Source organism: Rhea americana, unplaced genomic scaffold (assembly GCF_003343005.1).
Source record: "Rhea americana isolate MKP2758 unplaced genomic scaffold, rheAme1 scaffold_17, whole genome shotgun sequence".
In the NCBI taxonomy this organism is placed as follows: Eukaryota; Metazoa; Chordata; class Aves; order Rheiformes; family Rheidae; genus Rhea; species Rhea americana.
In genome coordinates, this window is record NW_028185816.1 from 5,187,422 (window position 1) to 5,210,066 (window position 22,645).

Below are 22,645 nucleotides of genomic sequence, written 5' to 3' on the forward strand. Positions count from 1 at the left end.
AAGTATCTGACGTAGTCTGGTGTCAGGGACATTACAGCTATGTCTACATTAGCAAATGGCACTAGCTAACACGTGCAGATTTGTAGTTGTTGGTGCTGAGGACCTGAAGTCCGCACTGTCCACATTTGAGGGAGTTACCTCCGGCTAGTTCCTGCCTGCTCCCCTCAACACGTTGCCCRTTTGTGGCCGTGCTCTGTCCAGGTCAGGTGCTCCACAGCTGCTCTCACAGATTTCCAGATAGCTCTGCTTAAACATTCACCTATAGCAATCACTCAAAGGAGACAAAGAGCTTTGAAGTTAAAAAAAACAAGTTTTTTTTTTTAAATAACCTCTTAAAGAGAAGAAACAAAAAAAAAGAAGAAAATGAAGAAAAAAAAACACAGTTCTGCCTCTGCCCACTGAGATCTTGCTTCTATCAAACCTATTGATTTGCTGAATTATTCTAGTTAAATATACTAATTATACAGGATTATTCCAGAGCATCTATTCAGCTTTAAACTTCCATTTTTCCTTATATTGCGATAAGCTTCAGGTGTAGGGAAAGCCCAAACATTGTGGACTATTTTCCTGTTTGAGGATGAAATTCCAATATATGATTTCCAAAACAATTGTTATTCCAAAGTCTTTCCGTTTGCTCAATACAAAGAATAGTTAAAAGACAGATTTATTTATTTCTTCTGGCTATCTTGAAAAATGAAAAGGAATATATATTTTAGAGGGGAGAAACAACCTTCTTTTGCTTTTGTCATGTATATGAAAAAAATAAAAYATATAAAATAGAGTGGAAAAATAGAATGAAAATACAAACACATTATTTTAATCCAAAGATTGACTTTTTTTAGGCAGCCATTAAAAGTTGGATCCTATTTAAGTTTTCTCGCAATTATATTAAAAACAAGGCATAGCCATATTTAGTTATATCTATTTCATGAGGCTATGATCAAGACCTGCCTTTTGCCAGCAAACTGTGCTTCTAGTTAAAAAACACAACATTCTGATGACTGGGAAGAAAGACTATAACACAATTTTCGTATTTTGATATTTAACTAGTATGTGAATAAAAGTAGAAATAATTACAGTCAATTAGAAATTTCCCAGGAAATTGTCTTTGCTGGAAAAGGCTGATTTATCAAAAATCACATCTTTACAAAGGCAGTACAGCTTTTCAGATGAAATAAGAGTGAGGAATGATTTGTCAGTGAAAATGGCCCAATCTCTCAAAAGTCTTTATACTCATGTTTGAGCTAGCTAGCCRGCCTAACTGCTGCTCTTACCAGCCTGCAGGCTGGATCCTCCTTAGTGTCGTTTAATCGTTGCGTCTAGCATGGAGGTAACTTCTGACCAAACTCACTTACCTAAGATTGTTCCGCATATGAGATGGTTATTGTCAGCAGGATTTAACAGGTACCCAGCCATTTGGATAATCAAACTAGCTATTAGAGAGACTATTTATATAGCCACTGAGCAAGGAATTCAGTTCTGTGTATTGAAAATACTGATTTTACATCCCGCCCTGTGACTGGCATCCTGGACTATAATGCAAAAGGGTAAACACAATACACAATGCTGCTTTGTTTTCTTATTTCTTTTTCCTCAATGCTGCCAATAACTTGAAGTGTCTTTTTTGCCAAATCAGTTTATTAGCAGCACAGAGATAAAAATGCTCAGCTGATGCCAAAATACCTACTACAGAGAAGCAACACATTTCTATTCTTATTACGAACACAGACTGCTCCTCTCCACTGTGAGCAGGATGTGATGAATGCTAGATTATTGGAATCACAACTGGACAAGTAATGTGAAGAACTGAGAGAGAAAAAGGACTACCAACAAAAAACAAACGAAGATTAAGCACTTAGACCATAAAACATGGCTTTATAAACAAGTATTGAACATGAGAAAAGATCAAGTAAGAATATTCGAATTTCAAAGCACCACCAGCATTACATTTTTCCACTGCACTGTTATAGTGTTATTTCAAAAAACACTGAGCATCTAGTCTAAGAAATGAATTTTATTTATGATGTTTTGAAAGCTAAGGAGAAAAGTTTATTGATTTTGACATTAGACAGAAACTTAGAAACAAATCAAGGTGAAGTGACAAACCTAATAAGAGGCTAAGACATCACAACAAAGTACAAGAATAATTTACTTGAGTCCTTGAAGCAACCCGTTCAAATAAGGTTGTACTGCAGAGTCAGTATAATCTGAGGAATTTTCCAGTCAAAATACTTGACTAATACAGGTGAATGAAAAATCACCTTGTAGTCACCTCAAGAATCATAAACTGAAGTTCTGCTTACAGATTTTGCCAAATCCAGTGACAAAATGTGATCCTCAATCTGATAAAACTAATAGAAAAAAATCTATTTACTTTCAGTAGATTAGGTCCCTGAAGCATAGTCTTAGAAAATTACTTCTAGGTCTGAGTTTCTGATACCTGTAAATATATTTCACTAGTTACAAAATTTGGGGAGATGAATCTTAAGATCATACATTTTATATTTGTGTAAAGAAACTCAAAACCTTGCATGGTTTTCTAGTATATTTAACACATGATGAAAATCATTTTTCATCAGCAGGGGACTAAACTATTTACTAAGAAGACTGATCTCTATTTTCAGGAAGGAAGAAGTAAAGTACAGGGAAAGCATTTAGTACAGATTACTCCACTGATAACTTGAAATGAAAAGAATTCAGGTCTCCTGAGCCCCATTTCTAACATTAAGACGTTTCATCTCTTTGACCGGTGCTTTTTGGAACATGTTAATAGTTCACAGCAGTAGCAAGGTGTGGTTATATGTTGAAAAATAACTGTAAAGTTAATACTTTACCCAGTATATCAAACATTGTTGACTAGATTCTAGTCTGTCTTATATCCATGTATCTGTTTTCTGTAAAACACGGTAACATCCCTACAGTTGGAAATAGTATTATAAAATATTATCAAAAATCTTTGTTCAATGAAATGATTCACTTCAGCTCCAAGTGACATCAATATCACATCTACTATACTAGCTTGGGCACAAGTTTGTCTACTTTTCTGGATCAGGATCATTTCAGCTACTCCCTTGCAACATTTTGTGATAAATTCTAATGCATATGCTTGCAGAAAGCATATCTGAACCAGGTGCAGAGCAACAGTCTCTATAAATCACATCTTTAGGTTACATTAATGTAGCAGGGGGACACACAAACCGTTCCCCCCAGCTATGTACCAAATGCTGGAACTACAGGCGCTCCCAGGGAGACAGCACAACAGCATAGCCACATCTGCACCTCTTGCCCTGGACGGATCAGTGGGTGCAGTCTTTGGAAAGGAAATCCCTGCCTTTTTTTTTTTTTTTTTTTNTTTTAAGGAAAATAGCAAATGAGTTCTCCCTGCTGTCTGTTCTGCAGAGCCAGTTTAGCCAGATAAGAACAAGCTGGCCTCTCTTATTTCTAACATGATTATTATAATTACCAGTGCCTCTGCCATAGTCCTTATTGTCACTGTTAATCCATAAAGCCAAAAGTCTGGGGACTGATGCCCATATTGAGATGAAGCTCACAGTTAAAAAAACAATGCCATTTTTTGTATTATAATTCAATAGATCTGCTCTGGGAATCAATAAGGGAGAAAAACGTGAAACACTGAAATGGTGCTTTCCTTCAGAGACTGACTCTTCAGACCAGCTCGACATGCAGAGGGTTTGCCTTCATCATAATGAAAAGTGTCAGATCATTAACATCAGCAAGTCTCTAAAAACTAAGAGTGCACACTCCAGTGAAAATGTGACAAATGAGCAGCCAGGCAGCCTGCCCCAGTACAACTTTTCCGTGCTGCTTGGCTAGCAAGCACTTAGACCAAACCTGCTCTCACCTTTTCTATAGCGAACGAGGCAAGGACTGGTACTCAGATGGGAGACAGGAATCCTTCCTTGTTTTCCATCCATCAGATTTTTCTCCACCTATTTCAGGCAGAGYCAAGAGTAAATCCCATTGGGTCCACTTCACCTTAAATTGATTTTTTGAAAGCAATATATCGTGGAAGGTATTTTGCAATCCCTCATAAAGTTTAACCAAACATGCAATGGCCTTTTCCAAGAAGTATAGTCAGAAGTATTGTCCACGAAGACAATATAGGAGGAAACATTTCAAAGTCTGTTCTCAAACCTCAGACATACTCATCTACAATAAAAATCTGTGCTACCTTCAATAAAAGTTTGAGGAAGTGAATCGGAAATAGGAGAGCCTGCCCTGGAAGCCTTTCTGGGGGGATGTGAAATAGGAAACCTTTCAAAYGTGTTGAATTTCAGCTCCATCAGACCGACACATTATGATGAATGCTTGCCTGCAAATCAGCAAATTATTTTAGCTGTCAGTCATATTAGTTCCTAACGTTCCCATGTGTGCACTGATGTTTCAAACACAGCAGAGACGAGGGAGGAAGACAGCTACATTTTATTCCCAGTTCTTTTACAGATTTCCTACRAAACACCAGGCAAGATGTGTCACTTGCCTGTCTCCTCCTTCCCACTGGCTAAATGCTGCTCATAATCATCCTTTCTCTCTCCATGATGTGACCCAGAGGCTCTGAACTGTTTGCAAAGTTGTCAGAGGAGCACAAATAAGTACACATCTTTGTTGCCAGATGGCCTTTCAGAGCAGATATCCAAGGTGGGTGAGGAGTCTGCTTTTTTCTCGTGGATGAACATAGAAGATACAGAAAAAATTAAAATGTATATCGAGTTCACATCTTACTTGTCTGAGAGGGAGTACATAAATACAAATACATCTTTCTAAAGATGCCAACCAATTTACACGTGTATTTTAGATACTGCATTTTTTAAATACTACACATTCCAAATACTTGTTACCTAACAAGATATTAATGCTATATTTGAAAAATCAGATATTGGCTGCTACAACATCTAGCTTGCCCTATTCAAACAAATACTTTTATTTTAACCTTCATTATCTGATTTATTCTGTCTAAAGATTATAGGACTTGAACTCATGTTTGAAATGCCACTTGTTTGAGTAACTTCTTATTTGCTCCAGCTACTGCATGTAATTAATTGTACCAAGCCATAGAAGTACAATTGTCCCAAGACTAGCACAGAGCTCATTGCAATAGTTGGACAGACTCAGTGTTTGACTTCACAGGCCTTTGCAGTAGGTCCAGGATGTCCCTGTTCTTTCCTCTAGGCTTGTATAAATCCTCTTCCTACTTGTGAGCCACATAGGTTTTTAACTTTCACATTTTCTCCTGGAGCACTACCTTTCGTGTCTGATTTTCAGTCACAGTACTTTACTGTTTTCAAAGACTTACCTGCTTCTGCTAAATCCTTCCCATAATGCTAACCATAATCCTTCAGGGAAACGGGTTGTCACTTTTCAACACCAGAACTTAATTCTGGACATTGTTCAAATCCTTAAAATATACTAAGTGGTTAGTTCAGGGTGACTGAGTACTGGGAGAACTTACGAACATGAATTGCACACATTAGCAGCTTGGTGKGCTCTTGGGAAGTTATGAAACTGATTGCACACGTTGCTCCTCCGCAATACCAATGAATTGAATGTAACAGCCAAAAGGAGGCTTCAGTCATGTGTCCCTCTCTGAATTATGATTGTATCCTGATCTGACCTTTATTGTATTTTTGCAACGAGTAATTTTAACCAGCATTTTCATATTAAAATTTATTAAAACATGAACTGAGTCTAGTGCTCTCTACCTCAAGTGCAGACCTCCAAATTGGCCTTTACTTTCCTTCCCCTTTCCACCCCGACTTTGGGGGTGGGGAGGGTTCTTTGCCTCAGCWTCTGGGTTTCCCTCCTCTGCCCTCTATTCTCTGGCTATCCTTTTCATCTGATTTTCAGTTTCATTCAATTTTTCTCCCTCCAGAAGCTGCCTCTTTCCAAGGCTACAGCATGACACAAGTTCTTCCCTGCCTTCCCTAACCCAAGCCCCTCCGCTGTGAACAGAGAGAAGGCCCAAGCTTCCTAGATACCTTCACAGTCTTACCACGTTTAGAGTTTTTTTTCCTTTCTTCTTAAGATTCTGCACTTCATTCTGCTGTAACCCAGGAGACAGGCAGTGGTCCTCAATCCTCACGCACCTTCCTCTCCATGTGTCTGTTTTTTCAAATGGGAGCGTTGAGAAGAGCATTACCAACTTCAAATGCAGAACACTCCAGCTTTCCCTAAAGAGAGMGGTTAGCGCCGAGAAGCTGATTGCTGCTCCCAGGAGTATCTCTTTGGTGTTTTCAGCAATGCCCTTCACAATTTTTGCATTAATTTCTCAGAGATTCTCAGTGTAGTCTAAATGTATCTGCACTTCAGTTTTTATTAGGGCAACGTTGTGGTTGTTCCTGTTCTCATCTGCTTTCTTTTCACAAGGGAGAAAACTTTTTCAAGTCTAAGTGTTTGAAGATAGAAAGGCTCAAGACAAGAAGACAGACAGGAAGAAATGGTTCTTCTGTTTGTGTTTTTTCCCATTTCTCAATATTTTTTCTTTTTTGAACCAGACACCAAAATATCTCCCTTTTCTTTAGTTCTCAGAGCAATAAAGAACTCTGATTAAAGCATATTCTGCATATGCTCCATCACTACATAGTCTGCATATGCTACATGTTCCTTTTTTATAGTTCGTGCTAGTTTGATTCTTTTTAAAGAAGTACAACTTTATCAGGAACAAGTGCTTTCGTTCAAAGAAAAATGCAACTGTTTAATGAATAAGGTACCATAGGAAAATAAAGAATATGATTCAACTTCCTCAGTGAACATCTCTGGAGTTTATTCACTGTCTTCATACTGTCCTTTATATAGCTGCTGCTTCGTCTTTACAACTGGAAAGGACATAATAAAACAGTTTGTCATTGCTGCCTTGCTCCTGATTATAATCTGTTTGTGTCATTTTTAGGCACAGTACAAGGATACTGTTATTATACCTCTGAYGCTATTTCCAGCCTTTTTCCTGAATCCAGATTTCAGACTGAAAAATTTTACATGCATTTGATAAACAATAAAATATTCTTATTTGTAGGCCAATTTCAAAAGTTATTACATTTCAGGGAAAATCTTATCTGTAAATATAATGAGGACTCTTTCAGCATGAGYTTATAGCCTTTCCATCTTATTAACTCCAGCATCTTTCTCTATATCTAGTTTCATCTCATCACCATAAGTTACATTTAAAATAAGAATGCCGAGCAATGAAATAGAGGAACATTTGAGCTGAAATATGAATATCATTCACAAAGGTCTGAATCACTGCACTGTTTGGTAGCCATTTCTGCATGCATTTTTTTCAGCTGTGAACAGATTTGTAAAAATCAGAGCTATGACTCATTTTGTGACGATTGTTCAGTACTTAAAGTTAAATTGCAGTTTAGATACCAGGTCCAAGCTCCGTTTTTATAAAAACGATTGCTACTTGTTCTGAAGATACGTACTTTCTCTTCTCTCCTCCTATCCTGAATAACCATAGCTCCAGATGAATCTGCCATAGATTTTAAGTCCCCCAAATAAATTAATCCTGTGTTATTCCTATTCATGATAATCTCTATATGTAATGCAGTAGTATATATGAACATTAATTGGATGTCTCCTCAACCAAAATGGCTGTGTGTATCTCAGGTCTACGTAATACTGGAAACACTGATATTTATACTAGTACCTCTCACCTGATGTTTGCTGTGCAAGTCTTAGAAGTTAAACTTCTTGAATCACCATGGAATAGTAAAAAATTTTGATTAAATTAATTAGGAAGCAGTATCTTTCATTCAGCTATACTTGCTAGAAACTATGTTCTTTTTCAGAAACAAAGCTGTAGGATTCTGGAGTGATGCATACACTGAAAGTACATCCTGTTCTTCTGATTATAACAGCACATTTAATTGAATTTTCAATCATTTAAAAATAGATTAAGTTGACCTTTTTTGAAACACATTGTGCTGAGCACAAAGACATGAATAAAGATGATTTTACAATTAGGTAACTATGAGAATTACTTCATCAGCTGCTGTTCGATAATATTTTAAGTGAACATAACGATAATGCCAGTTTATTATAAACCTAGTTATCATAACTCAGTATGGTTCACCCCAAATTAACTCTGCTTACTGATGCTTCTTCAAAATTATACATTCACATTTGTGATTACTGATATTTTCCAAACATAAAAGTGTACTAATACTTTTTATGTAACTTACATTCCCAAAATAATTTTATTAAAAGCTTTTATCTTGAAATTAGATTAAAAATCCATCTTCTCTCACTTTATACTTTTGTTACTTTACTACAAACGGATGACAGGACAGACACTGTAATGCATAAAATAGGGAAAGGTGACTTTTTACTTCCTTCACATAAGGAAAGGYGTAGTAATTCAAGCTATGGATTGATCTACCCCAGCATTCCAAACAGTGACCATGACTGTACGCACAAGCAGACAGTAAAAACAGAAAACGCATATGATGCTTAAATAATTATTTTTAAAAAATTAATAAAAGCTACTAGTCAAGACAGATGACCTCATTCTATTTACTTGATAAAAAAAACTACTTCTTATTTGTCTTGTAACGATCATATCAAACTCTGCATTAGAAGCAGAAGACGTTTTGATGCCTACACAATCAGACAGGTCAGTCAAATAGCAGCTTCCCTAATAAGTGAAAAGAAAATATTCAGCTTCTGTTATAGTATTACTAAACYACCACTAAATTTATCAGTACCCTCACCCAACTCTTTGGGCTCAGAAGAGCACACACAGAGTGGAGTTCAACAGCTCCGCTGCCAGAGCAACCTGAATGCTCTCGACAGTTACCCGTCAATCGTGTCTCCTTCCAGTTTATCCAGACCCCTACTATTGGATTGTTTCACTCAAAAAAAGAGAGGTGGCTCCACAACACACACAGCTTACAGCGGTATGCATTCCTCGTAAAATGACTTTTCATGAGAARGCTTCCCCAGACTAGTAGTCAGCTATGTCAGAAGGAGCAGTTGCACTGAAAGCTTGAAAGGCTCCAGATCAGTTTGCCTGTATGATCTTTATTCAGCTATAATTCTCTGCCATTAAACAGGCAAAAAGCTATCACCTGGTTCTCAAGAAAACTTCAAAAAAAGTCAAGTGAAAGGCTAGGGTTAAGGGTTATTTCATCATTTATCATCAACTTTAAGGCTTATTTAGTACATTTCAGGAACTAGGCATCTATCAGATTTGAAAAAGAAGCACTTAAATGCCTCTGAATATTCTCATAAACGTCTATATGCAATCTTACATCCCTGAGTTTTRAAATATCAACTACTTTTGACAAATGTCTCTTATCCTTTACAAATCATTTGGTACTTTTTCAGGAGCTAGTGCAGAAAGTCTTGAYCTAATTCCACCCCTAAACCAGCCTGGTAGGATGCGATCAGCTCTGAGGTGCCATTTAGATATATTAGCTCAAGCGTGGGTCTGGCCCAATGTGTATTAAAASTTTGCAAGAATTCAATGTATGCAGAGCAAACCAAACATTGACATACATATGTTTAACTGAACTAAACTGAAGGTATCCAAATTTAGCTTTCATTACAGATATACCATGCTCATTCTTATTTTTCTCTCCCCACTGCAGGGAAGATCCTGTGAACAGAATGACAAAAATGTCTCAAGCTATTCTTTACACTAAGAGATGTATCCAGATACAAATGTCCCATCCCTCCTAGCTAGACAGACAGATGGTATAAATAGGTCTCATCAAATAAATTGGATTTTTTGCCTTCTAAAATAAAATGCATTTGGCTGACATTTTTTTTTGAGTTAGTAACTTAAACTGTTATTCTAGACTGTTATATTCTAGAAGAGAATTTTGTTTTAACTGATTAATATTGGTGTAATTAAATCCATGATTGAAAACTTACTCCAAACTAAGTTTATTCAGTGTACAGCATTCTAATTTACTTTTACACTGAGACTCAATCGGGAAAATTTCAGTATTCTTATCTGAGAAGAAATCAGCTTTGTAGAAATTTGCTTAACTTCCAAGGGTAATTTTAATCGGCAAAGAATACCTACTCAGTTTCAGAGCTTTCCTTATTCAGAATTAATGTCTGTTGGGTAAATAAATGTTTTAATGCATACATAAATCTGATTTATGTATGTAAAAAAAATCTGATTTTGTGTARTAACAATTTTGGCACTGAAGTAAACGTTGTCTAAAAGTATACTATTACATTCATTAACAAGCAGTTAATAGATTAACAAAAAGGATTCAAACTGTGAAAGTGCAATTTTAGCTTTGTAGGTGATGCAGAAGCAAGCAGACAGTTATTCAGTTATTTCCCTTGAAATTTCATATTGTACAATATGCTCAGCTTTGGTAAAAAATCATGTGGAATATAGTTTAACAAAAATTGGTGTGAAGAACCAAGAAAGTACATCACAAGTACGCTTAAGAATTCAAAAACCTTAAGAAGAAAATTAATAGCCACATACAAACAAGAATCTAGGACAATGCAAATGGGAGTAAATGGAATCCATAATGCATTAGCAGTAGAATATCGAACAAAACAACTTGTTATTACCATGATGTACCATTACTGAGACATTCCTAGAGCACTACAGCTAATGTTCCTGTCCAGATTTCTAAGCACTGAATATATATTGGACAGAATCTTTCAAGTGTTCACTAGATATGGCAAGTTATGCTTTATTTTTAAAAAGCACGTGGTAAATCAAATAAAATGATATACTTGATGCAGTGCAGCAAAATTGGATTTCATGCACTCCTCAACTCCGCCATTTTCAGTCATATATAACAACTCTACAGGCAATATAACACTTCAATGTCTTTAAAATTTCCAGATCACTGGGTTTATTAGGGATCAGGATTTATTAGGGTATATCCAGAATCTGTATATGTCAAGTGAGCACTATGGTTGAAGTCTAATGCTGATTACTTATCTCCATGGGTACTGGTCCCACAAATTATTCCATTGTATATACCAAAAAAGGGATTGAGCTGTGATTGACTAGGCATATAGATTTCTGAAACTTTCCCTTAATACAGGTTACTAGTAAATTTAAGTCCTTGGATGTTAATCACAATAGCACACAGTCACTGCTTGACTCAAAGGAGCTGCCTGCAATGGTTTTCATTAGCTCCAAAGAACCATTACAGGGTGACGTGATGTCTCTGTAATATCTTAACAAGCAAGCACTTCTGCAGAAGTCAGTGTGGGACAAAGAGCAGTCCAGCTACTTGACTTACTTTCCTTCTGCATCCACTTGATGGTAAATCTCATCCACTTATGCGCATACAGAAAACAGATGCAAAGGTGACAAACACTGCCTTAACATTAGTTTTTAAAAAGAATGAATAATTTAGATGAATGAATAAACTTAGAAGTATTTGGGTTTTTTAAGGGTACAGATGGCAAGTGGGGAAAAAAAAACAAAAAAACAAACAAAAAACAAAAAACCCACACCAAGAGCAGGCAGCCTGGATCAAAGAGTGCAAAGGGGAATGCAGGGCCGCACGAATGAGCTGAAGCACTGAGTAAAAAGGTTGCACCTAATCAAGCAGTTAAACCAAATACACTATGGATGGGCATCCAGGGGGAGCCAATCTATGAGAGTTCAAGTTACTGGAAGACAAAAGCTACAAAAATTAGTGACAATAAAGTTGGGAGCTTCAGGCTCACTGAATGACTCAGTTTTAACTTCATCCCAAGTTATAAAACATCTCATCTCACCATAATTCTTTGAGAAAAAAACAAAGTTCAAACATGCTTAAGGTATATTCACTCACCCTTGGACTAAAAATTTTTACTCAGTGACAATTGCTAAACCTTTACTTTTTCAAGAAGTTATAGATGTGGGTTTTATTCTTAGTACAATTTGACTTGGAGGGGTTGCTGTTTTCAAATCAGGAAAGGTAGCAAAATACAGCAGCGGCCAGGAGCCAAAAAATAAGAACGTGACAGTCAAAAATAGACAAAAATGAAAAAGAAAGGTGTAGAAAAAAAGAAATGAAGGTGTAAAGGAGACAAAAAAATATGAAATGATGGTTAAATGTCCTTCTAATAAAATAATATCCTTAATGTATTAAAAAGAAACATCTTATTAATCTCCAAATTTCTGCAACTTCATAAATATCCATGAGACTAGCTCATTGGGAGGGGTTTGACTATTTACAGGATAGTGATACAAAAGATTAGACAGCAAAAATACAAGAAMCCAAGCAAGCTTTAAAGGAGGCTGATAACACTGAGAAAATAAAAAGGAAGAAATTAAAAGAAATAGAGGCACGTACGAGGGTTATGAAGGGCTACACTAATAAAAAAAAAAGAAACATTTATCCGATTTGTCAGGGAAGGGAGCCAGTACAGGGATTCAAAGAAAGGCAAAGAGTCTTAATGGTATCACCTTGCTCAGATAAGGGGGGGAGCAATACAGGTAGGGCGCTGSAGACGGACAAGGCCACAGCCAACAGGTGAAGAAGAGGGTAACAGCGACACAGACGGGTACGGAGGGGTACGAAGGCTGAAGGTGTGCGGCACCAAGAATACAGGAGACCAGGAGGTCACGGAGACTGACAGAATACAGATTCAGCATCAAATGGACAAAGCAAACTCGTCGCAGCCTCCTGCAGAAGAAATGATTTAGTGATTGAAACACGTGACAGAGTCTGGAGCTCCTCATTGCACTCCCACCTCTGCTGATCATTTGTTCAATGACCCCCCAGGCACAGACCCGCTCGGCGCCTCAGTAACTCCACCTGCAAAATGMGGAGAATCATTCTGTTAAAAGCAAGTATCCTTTGTGTTGCCCAAAGCTATTCACCTCTAAGCCCACTTTGACAGATTTTATGACAAAATACTACTTTTGAGATTGAGCAAGTTTCAAAAATAAATAACGAATATATATACGTATACATACATATATATACTCCTTTATACAACAAATGAGACAGTCTCCTTGGTTCCCAAATCCAAAGAGAATTCCAAAGAGAATTTCTAATTTTCAAAGAGAAAATTAAACGATTAGTTTCTAATTAAAAAGTTTTTATGTTAGACTCTACAGCTATACTCCCACCTCACAGAATATTGCTCTTCTTGCTGTATTTACTTTGTATGCTAACATCTCCCATCAACTGATCCTAGATAACAACTTGATACAAGAGATAATCTTGATGCTTCATGGCTGGAAAAAGACATCAATTAAAAATGCAGGAATCTACATCAAAGATTTTTATAGATTTTTGTGAAGAACGTTACCTGCATTTGTAGTTTAAAATAGAAACTTATATCCAGGTATCCAGACAAAATACTGTAGGAAAAAGAAAACCATCTAAATTACTTGAATGAGTCATGTATGTCAGTTCTCTTTCTAAAAAGAGTGCTTTGTGGAATTACACCTAATTTTGTAGTAAAGTTTTAAGATAACTATTTTGCTTGTTCTTCACTGAATTACAGAAAAAATAAAAGGTTCACATAGCAAATTAAAAGCAATTCCAAGAAGTGAAGGCATGGGGAATGTATTATCCTTCTATTTTCAGATAATTTAGAGAAATAAGCACAGAGAAAGGCTATATAGGCTTTTAAAATAATCATAATCTATAAAACAGATATGATAGCCTCTACATCATTCTGGAAGGCAGGAAATTTATCTTTTCTGATCTTGATAAGAAACACAATCTTCTGTCATCCCCAAATCCAATTGCTTTAGCTGTTTGTGAGCATACAAAAAGACTGTAAACTCAATTCTTCCCATATACTGGGACTAGATTGATTTGAGGTTGTTTATATTGATCAGCTGTGGCAGTCTAACAGCTAGTCATATACAGTAGCAAAAATTCTTTTCTCTTCTCATACTAGCCTTACATAAAAAGTCTACCATGGAAAAATGTGTGGGGTTGGGGGAGGGAGAAGAGGTTACCTACCTTGCTTTTTTTAAGGGACCTTTTTTTTCTTTTTAAATTGCTTCTTGCTTCATGTGTCTTCTCTCCTTGTCCAAAGTTAATTAAAACAGAAAAAAACAAGGGGGGGGGGAGGAAGGCAGCAGGCTCATTCTTACTATATACTAAGTTTTCTTTCTGAAAAGCTGTAGAGTAGAAAGAAGTTGATTAAAGACTGTTTTTATCCTCTCCTTCATTTTACCCTCATTATTGTTGTCTGGAGCCAAAAATTGCATTACAAAGAAACAAAAACAGTAAGAAAATCAAGGTAATTTCCTACCTCTTCCCACAAACCATGTTCTACTGAACCACCAGATTACAATGCCTCAATGTTGCTTTGACATGTTGCTCTGCATTCGTTAAACTTGGTTCATCCTTAAGTGTACCTTACTCAGAGAGACTCTTACCCATTTTCTCCATTTCCTACGAAACTAAATTACAGTCAGAACCCAGATTTTCTGCTACAAGCACCTACTGACCAGCTAGGATTGCACAACAGTTTAGATGAACAATTTAGTTCACACAAATGCACACCAGGCAACTCAAATCAAAAGCCTTTAGATCTAGGTTCATTTTGCAAACATAGTATATTTTTACGCTATACTATCAAAATAACAACAATGGTGCAGAAAATATGCTAGAACACCCTGGTTGAAGATTTTTTTWAAAAAAAACAAGATAAGTAGAGTCAGTCATGTACCCATACCTGCCCTCTAATTTGAAGCTAGCTCTGGTACAAAACCATAAAGGTCCACTGAGATTAAAACAGTGGAGTTTCAGAATCTCATGGACACCTTTCATTCATTGCTTTCTTACAGACAATCTTAAAAATTCGAAGGCACATAGAAGTTTGATTAAATGAGAAGTTCTGTGGGATGAGGTACTATCTTTTGTTATGCTGATTGACATAGATAGAGAATGCAACACTAGCTTTTACCAAGCTTAAACATTTTATCAAGCCTCATACATACTAAACTTTGTTTTTTCCTATCATATCTGATATTACTTCTCCTGTGGATCTTGGCTCATTTATATCCATAGTCTGTCAGAGAGAATGACAATATTCGTACACTATAAAACTTATGCAAAGCATGAGGTGAATTGCAGAAGTGTGAAGAAAAATGAGTCCTTCCTCAGATCTGTATTCTTTGTTCCAGCATGACTAGAAAACTGAATGTTTGTCAGTCTCAGATTTCTGGCACAGTTTTGCAGGCTCAGAAAATACATTTATGTACCCAGGCTTTTTACAAGCTTATCTGAAAGACAGCCTTCTACACTTCAAAGTGCCCTACAGCCCTAACAATTTTCATAACGAAATGTGTGCCTTTATCAGTTTAGACAAAAGTACCAAAGTTCCCAGAGTATGCATAACAATAGCATCTTCAAACCAAAACACTTTACTTCCACAAATAACTATGAGTTCAACATTACTACTAGTGTCACTATTCCAATTCATCCCCTTGAGAAATCTTGTTCTATTTCAATAAAAAAAGGAGGCGGGAGAAGAGGTGGACGAGGAAGAAGTCAGTCTTTTAGACCAAACAGAGTAGTATCGCTTAGTACATTCAGGCAAAAATTAAAGGTTGAAAAATTTTCCCCTTTTCAGTCACAACAGGTGCTACGTTTTTATCCCATGCCATTTAACGCAACAGTGAGGTTTCCAGCTCCAGCTCTTGTGCAGCAACACTCCTAACACACTTCTGGGGATATTAGTTATTGCAGAGTATTGCCCAATATGTCTTAAAAATTAGAAAGCTCTGAAGTACATGAAAGACTTAAGTATGTCGCACACACATCCACTCACACAAGCACACATCTGTACAACGTTTCTTCCATGAGACGCTTAAGATGACCAGTTTTGAACCAAAGGCTTTCCTCATAGAATCCGCTGTAATTTCTATTTCAGGTTTTCAGTTCAAGCTCATCTGCATCAAGAACATGATGTAAATATTTTAAAGTCCTAAATACAACCAAGCTAGGTAGAATTTTAGCTAATAATTATCATACGGGTTCATTACACTATCATCCCAATAGTAAAATCAGGAGACTTGTGAATTTCTGCAGGAAGTTAAAGATGAAATAATGCTTTCACCTAAATGTAAGAAAAGGTTTTTGAATATCACTACAGGGCTCTCTAAGTAGTTCCTGTTATTGAAAAATAAATTACACGCCAGGGAGAAGCCAGCCAGATACCAGTTAGACCTACTTCTTTTAGGACTTTACTGCAGAAAATAGGTGGACAGTGTTTTCTACTCAAAACATTTTATACCCACTTTGCTTCTGGGCTTATCTGAACACAGTGAAGGTTCAGGATGCTGGAGATCTGGGCTGCAATTATCTCTTCTGCTTTGAATAATGCATGTGAGTAAATAACCTCTCTTTTCGGATGTACTTTCAAATGCCAAGTCCCACATTACATATCCATCTGAAGACAAGATCAGATCAAAACCAGCTTAGTTTGCTGCCATAGGTGTTAGAAGGTTATTCTACATAAATTAGCCATGAAATCCTTGTAGAATATGAACTATCAATAAAAACAATGACAAAACAGCTTGAATATTTTTCCAGTTATTCCTATTTATGACAAAAAGACTATATTGCAATCAAGACATATATACACACACATTTTATATACATTATACACACACATATGTACCACATGTGGAAGAATATTTGTAAAAAGGTTGTTGGCTTAACCTCACCAGCTCCTGTAATGTTATGTTGTTTTGTGGAGATAGGCAGTACACACAGATTCTAATATTGGAATTTTTCATGTAACTTGTGCAGATAAATCCTTCAGAAGGTCCTTCTTTAAAGGAAAATTTCTTGATAGGAAAAACTGGCTGAATCTCCCATGTATGCATAAAATAGACTAAGAAAGAAAGAGCAATAGCTGTGATATCAAAAAAAATCTCAGATATTCTTTACTAAACGGACAACTGTGCAATTACAACTACAACAATTTCAGTATCTACAGTTTTCAGGCATGCCCACACAATCACTACTTTAATAATTAGCCAAATCAAATCCAATCACATTGCTCTTCATACAGTCTGTTTTCTCTCCAGAAATGACTATTTTCTGAACATACCTTCCCACAGTTCTATTACTTTATGCCTTTCAAGTATATGTTGTCCTAGAAATAGTAGGTATTAGATAGTCTGAAACCCATCAAAATACATGAATCAACTTTTTTTTTTTTTTTTTTTTTTTTTTTTTTTTTTTTTTTTGCATCAACCCAACATTTTTTGCATCAGCCCAACATTTTTTGCATCATGTCCTAACTCCCAACTGAAAAATGCACACCATTATTTAAATGCTGGAACTTAATTTAAATATTAAGAGAAATGGAAGGTTTATGATTCCAGTATTCTCCATAAAAACCATCATTTTTATTAAACCTGTCAATATTTCCTTGGATGATTTTTCAAGATGAAAAGCAACTATGGCATTAGTACAGGGATCACTGAATTCAGCAATACACACACACAGCCTTGTTTTAGCACAGATTTCAGTATTTCCATTTGATAAAACTTTCTCAGAAATCAAATAAAAACTCACTTAACACAGGTCTCAATTATTTCTCTATATCATGTATTTTCTCTGATTCTCTTGATTCTGACAGTTATCTTCCATTCTTCCATTAATACACCAAAATTCTCATTAACTAGTACAAGCTACATAGGACAAGCTATTCCAAACACACAGGAATTGTGTCACCTTCTGCGCAGACTGAATTTGGTTAACCATCTGGCCTATTTCAGGCACTGATGCAACCTATATAAAAAGGGACAAAAAAAAAAGATGCTGGAAAAGGAGGTGTTCTTTTTTGAGCCAAACCATACAGATAAATATACTGCAGCCTGTTTCAAAATCATTCTGTGACTGTGATACCTCTAGGGTATCAGGGACTGTTTTCGTAGAGCAAAGCAGATTTTGACAGAACTGTATGTCTTAGTGCCTGTAATAGAGTAATGTATCAAATTGGCCAACAAGACAAAATAGGATGTCATGTTTTCCAAGTTCACTGAAAACTGCAGGGGTGAGTCATTACGAATGAAAAACCCCAAACTAAAGAAGTCTATAGGGCAAAACACTTAATGTAACCTTGAAGCATCTTCTACTGAAATGTACATTGTTTTACAACAAACACACAGGAGAGAGGCTTTCAACACCCCAACTCGCCGTTTGATATATCCAAATTTCTCAGTTTTTAAGCAATAAATTGCTTGGTGATTACCATTTCATTTACATCTAGGAGCCATTTGCAAACTTCAGAAGGTCAGAAAGATATTTCAAAAAATAAGAGATTCTGTAGCCTGCAAGAACAAAGCAAATAAAACATAAAGACGACTGGGGGATCTGGCTAGGGTCATCAATATTTTCACAAGCCTGCAGAAAACAGAGGAGTGACTTGCTGTGATGTTTTGCCAGTAGACTCTAGCCTATGTTGCTATTCACTTTCAAAATCCATTGACGTCTAAGAAAATGCTGTTGCATTTAATTAGACATGCATTTGCATGACTAGGTACTCTGTACTTTTTTTTAAAGGAACAAAACAGTAACTGCAGCGGGAGTCAAGAAATTATTGATCTATTTCTATTATTTAAAGAATGATGAAAAATCACATGCACGTAGAGAGCAATGTGTGTCTAACATAAATTCCATGCAATTGGTAGAATGTGCATTTCTAATTAACTTCAAAGAAACCCCATCCATAAAATATTTTCCCAGGCAAAGTATGCTTAGCATTCTCAGATAAGTACATACACATGACCTGAGAAATAAAGTTCTTCAGTAGGAAAGGACACGTGAATCACATCAGTCCTGCTTTATATATTTATATTTAATATAAACATACATATTTATGCATTTATTATAAAAATATTATACTTCTCAGGCTTTTTAAGCATTACATAGTATTACAGAAAAAGTGAAACATCAGCAAAGCCAGAATAACAACCAAAAAGCCTAATGAGCTAGTAAGAGGAGTCAGCATAACAAAGTGTAAGGATATCAGAAATTTAAAAGACCTTTCAGTGAGATTTTTGCTAATATCTTAGTTAAGCTCCAGGGATCTAGTGCCCTTTATTTTGTTGCCTGGAGTTGGAAAACTAGAGCACTGCTGACACCAGGAATTAATGCTTATCTCCAGTCTGATTCATTACAGCATCAAAGTTCTCTGCAAACCAGCTTAGAAAAGCCTGTTTAACTGGTAACATGCATATGGAGATGCGAGCTGACACTTTCATAAGAATTTATGTCTGTGAACATCAGACCATAAATTAGAGGTATCTGGAATGGTTATGGCAGTATTTAGGGATAAAGCTTCTACTTCGTTTTCCAGGAACCAAGTTAAATATTGTATGCTCTTTGCTGTCTGTATTGTACACCTGCATCTTTAAATAACGTGAAACTCCACACTGACCCTGAAACCTAATCATGTCTTAAAATCGCTATTTAAGTGCTGGTCAAAGGAACAGCAAAAGAGAGAAATGAATAAGTGAAATCATTTTGAGTGTGATCTCTCATTTAAGTGACTTGACCCAGAGAAAGGTTCGTTCAAGTTACCCTGCTCAAAAATTGCCCGTTCTGCCACTGCTCCCTTGCAGTAGCTTTTGAAACTGAAAGTGGAATACATGTCACTCTTCTCCCTAGGGGAGCTTGCAAACAAGGACTCATATGAGATCATTCAGCAATAAGAATTTAGAAGCCTCGCGCTCCAAATTTCCAAATATCACTCTATTAGAGAGAAAAGTTATATGTCCTTTCTCTGCAGCTCACATGTATCACATGTAATGCAGTAATTCAAATTAATTTTCCATAAGGTAAAAATACCTCATCATGTCCCAGACAGCTGAGTGCTAAATCTAACGAAATAAAACAAAGGTTCAGGGAAGAAATTCTACTGTTATTTTTTGGAATATTTCCAACCCATTTCTAACATTCAGGAACAGCACCTGCTTGTCTGCTCAACATGTTAACGTATCATATGATAGATATTCCAAGTACAGAGGTCCTACCCTAAAGAAAAACATGTGCAAGCATTTCATTAAATAACTGCAACAAGATCAATGTTTAGAATGAGACTCTTCCAATACTCAGTTCAACATTTCCTGTTTAATATCCCAAATGAGTACAAGTAGATGTGTTATGTTCTATATCATTACAGCTGCAAAATAGAATTTGAAAAATATTTCTTCCTCCATTTGGAAAACCTAAAAGTTGTATTACTTTTTCACAGTTTTGATGGTGATATCATTACAGCTACAAAACAAATACTGAATGACAACATATTGAATTCTATTTCCACTGAGATTAAATGAGTTTTGCCAAGAGAATGCACTAACCCTGGGGAAGCCACACCAATCTAAGGGATATTCCCGGTGAGAAATGTTTTAGCTTGTCCTTTCTGCATCTTCCTATTTGAATCGGCACCACTCACTCAGCAGAGGTTTGCTTTTGAATTGTGCAGGAGAAGCAAGAGCATTTCTTGACTRTTTGCAGGTGCAGGGTTCATAATCAAACAGCTTTTGTGAAGTCCTTGCTGTCCATCCACAATATGTGCTTGTCTTCTTTCCGAACCAAACTCCCACCCAGACTAACTCAGTGTGTCTGTCCCGGATCAATTAACAAGCAAGCCAAGGCTGAGAAGACTCCAGCCTGCGTTTGATGTTTCAAAAATTTTTCCTCCCACCACTCAGAAACAACAATGCAAGGTGTCAATCTGCAAATAGCTATAGAATACTTTTAACTATAGGTATTAAAATAGCACATAGTTATTTTAGCACACACAGTTACCAAACACTAGACCCAATATGCTGTGTGCTATAAAACCAGTGCAAGTCTCTCAACATTCCTGTCTTATTTTCTTGTCTCTTTAGAGCAGGCAGAGAGAGAAGCTCCCTTGGCAGCCAAATGAAATACAGAAAAGAAGACATACTGAATCCATAGAGGTTCTTCCCCATCTTAGTTACTGCTCAGCTGAGGAGTCAGTTAAAATCCACAGGGTTTTATCCTACGTTTTCCAAATCCTACGTTTCCAAATCCTACGTTTTCCAAATCCTACGTTTTCCAAATTAACACTCCTCATAAGTCTAAAACTCTTCCTGAAGCATTTCCAAGAGCTACCCCAGTCCTGGCACCCATTACCCACCCAGAACCCTTTGGTGGCTGATCTGCAAGTCGAGGTGGGAATAATGTGCGAGGGGAGGAGACCGTAACGGTGCTACACTCTTCTCATCTCAGTCCTTCAGTCACTATTGCCAGGTTAAACCAGACACAGAAGACGCGGTGGACGAGCTCTGTTCCGTCCTTCCACTTATGCGGCCACGTGTCACGGGAAATGTTTAAACCTCTGGACAAAGGACGGTCTGAGGTGGAAAAGGCAGTGGTTTCAATTTTTTCTACTACAACTAATCTACTTCACAGGGATGAATTAAATATTCATTGAGCCAAGAAAAGAAGAAAAAGGATTCACAGACCACTGGTTTGGGTGACTGATTACTCGGCAGGGAAACACAGCTTTCTGTACTGCTCTACTGAACGCTTGATGTAGAGTAAGCGTTCAACACAACAGACCCTAGGATGGATGCCGCTACCTCCCAGCCAACTACCAGAGCCACTCGGCTTTAGAGCCATGCTGGCCCCATGGGCTACACCAACAAATATTTAACTCTTCCACACAGCGAATCAATTTAAAGAGACGGAAGTTCATTCTATCTATGAAGGTTTAGCCAGGCTTCCAAATATACTATCCCTACACCTATCAAAATAAATAAATAAATAAATAGATATGTATGCGTATGTGTATATATAAATACGAGTATGTGTTTCTCCAAACAAAAACACAAGAGAAACTGAATGGGGCTGATTTATACAAAGTGAACATATCTGGTCAAAGTACAAGTTAGCAGGGAAATATCTAATTTCGTTTACACAAATTTAAAAGTCACTGTTGTCTGCACCTCTCGTAAGTGATTAGTTATTGCTATGCTATAATAATTATAAATGATTAATTACACACTGACATAATGATTTGGAAGCAGTATATAGAAATAATTTCCTACAAATCTTAATAAGTAGTTTATACAAACCTCAAGTTAGTTACAATATACATATGTACTATGTCTTACAGAAAAAGCCCTCTTGCAGTAATGAACCACTACTGTATAGTCACAGTAGGAATTAGTCACATTTAAATTTTCTCACTAGGCTAATGAGGAAAAAAAAAGAGAGAGAGAGAGAAATCTTTGCTTATACTGTAACCAGAAGTCGTTGTAATTATTTTCCCAGGGCTAACTGAATGCAAAAAAGGTCTGCTATAATGAATATACCCTGTCTTTGTCAGATGGTTGAAGTCATTTCTGTTTTGGTGGTGGAATTTGGTAGGTTTGATCCCCAAGGACTTGTTCAGAAAATAGTAATTTGGGGATCATCTCTAGCGATGCATACAAGAAAATTAAGCTTACAACAATGTAAGTTTTGCCACAGGGCAGATTGCCGAATAAAACACTAGAGTTGCATTAGTTTCCGTTATCTGCATTTGCAAGCTGTTCACAAATAGCTAGCTGAATGAAGGAGATTTTCATGTTTACTGAAAAAGCCATAGTAGTTTGCTATCCAAATTTATAGTAACTATTTTCTCTAGAAATATAATTTTCAAAAAGAAACACAAACATAGGAAAAGCTTTTCTGGGTAGAAAAAGCAGATCCTG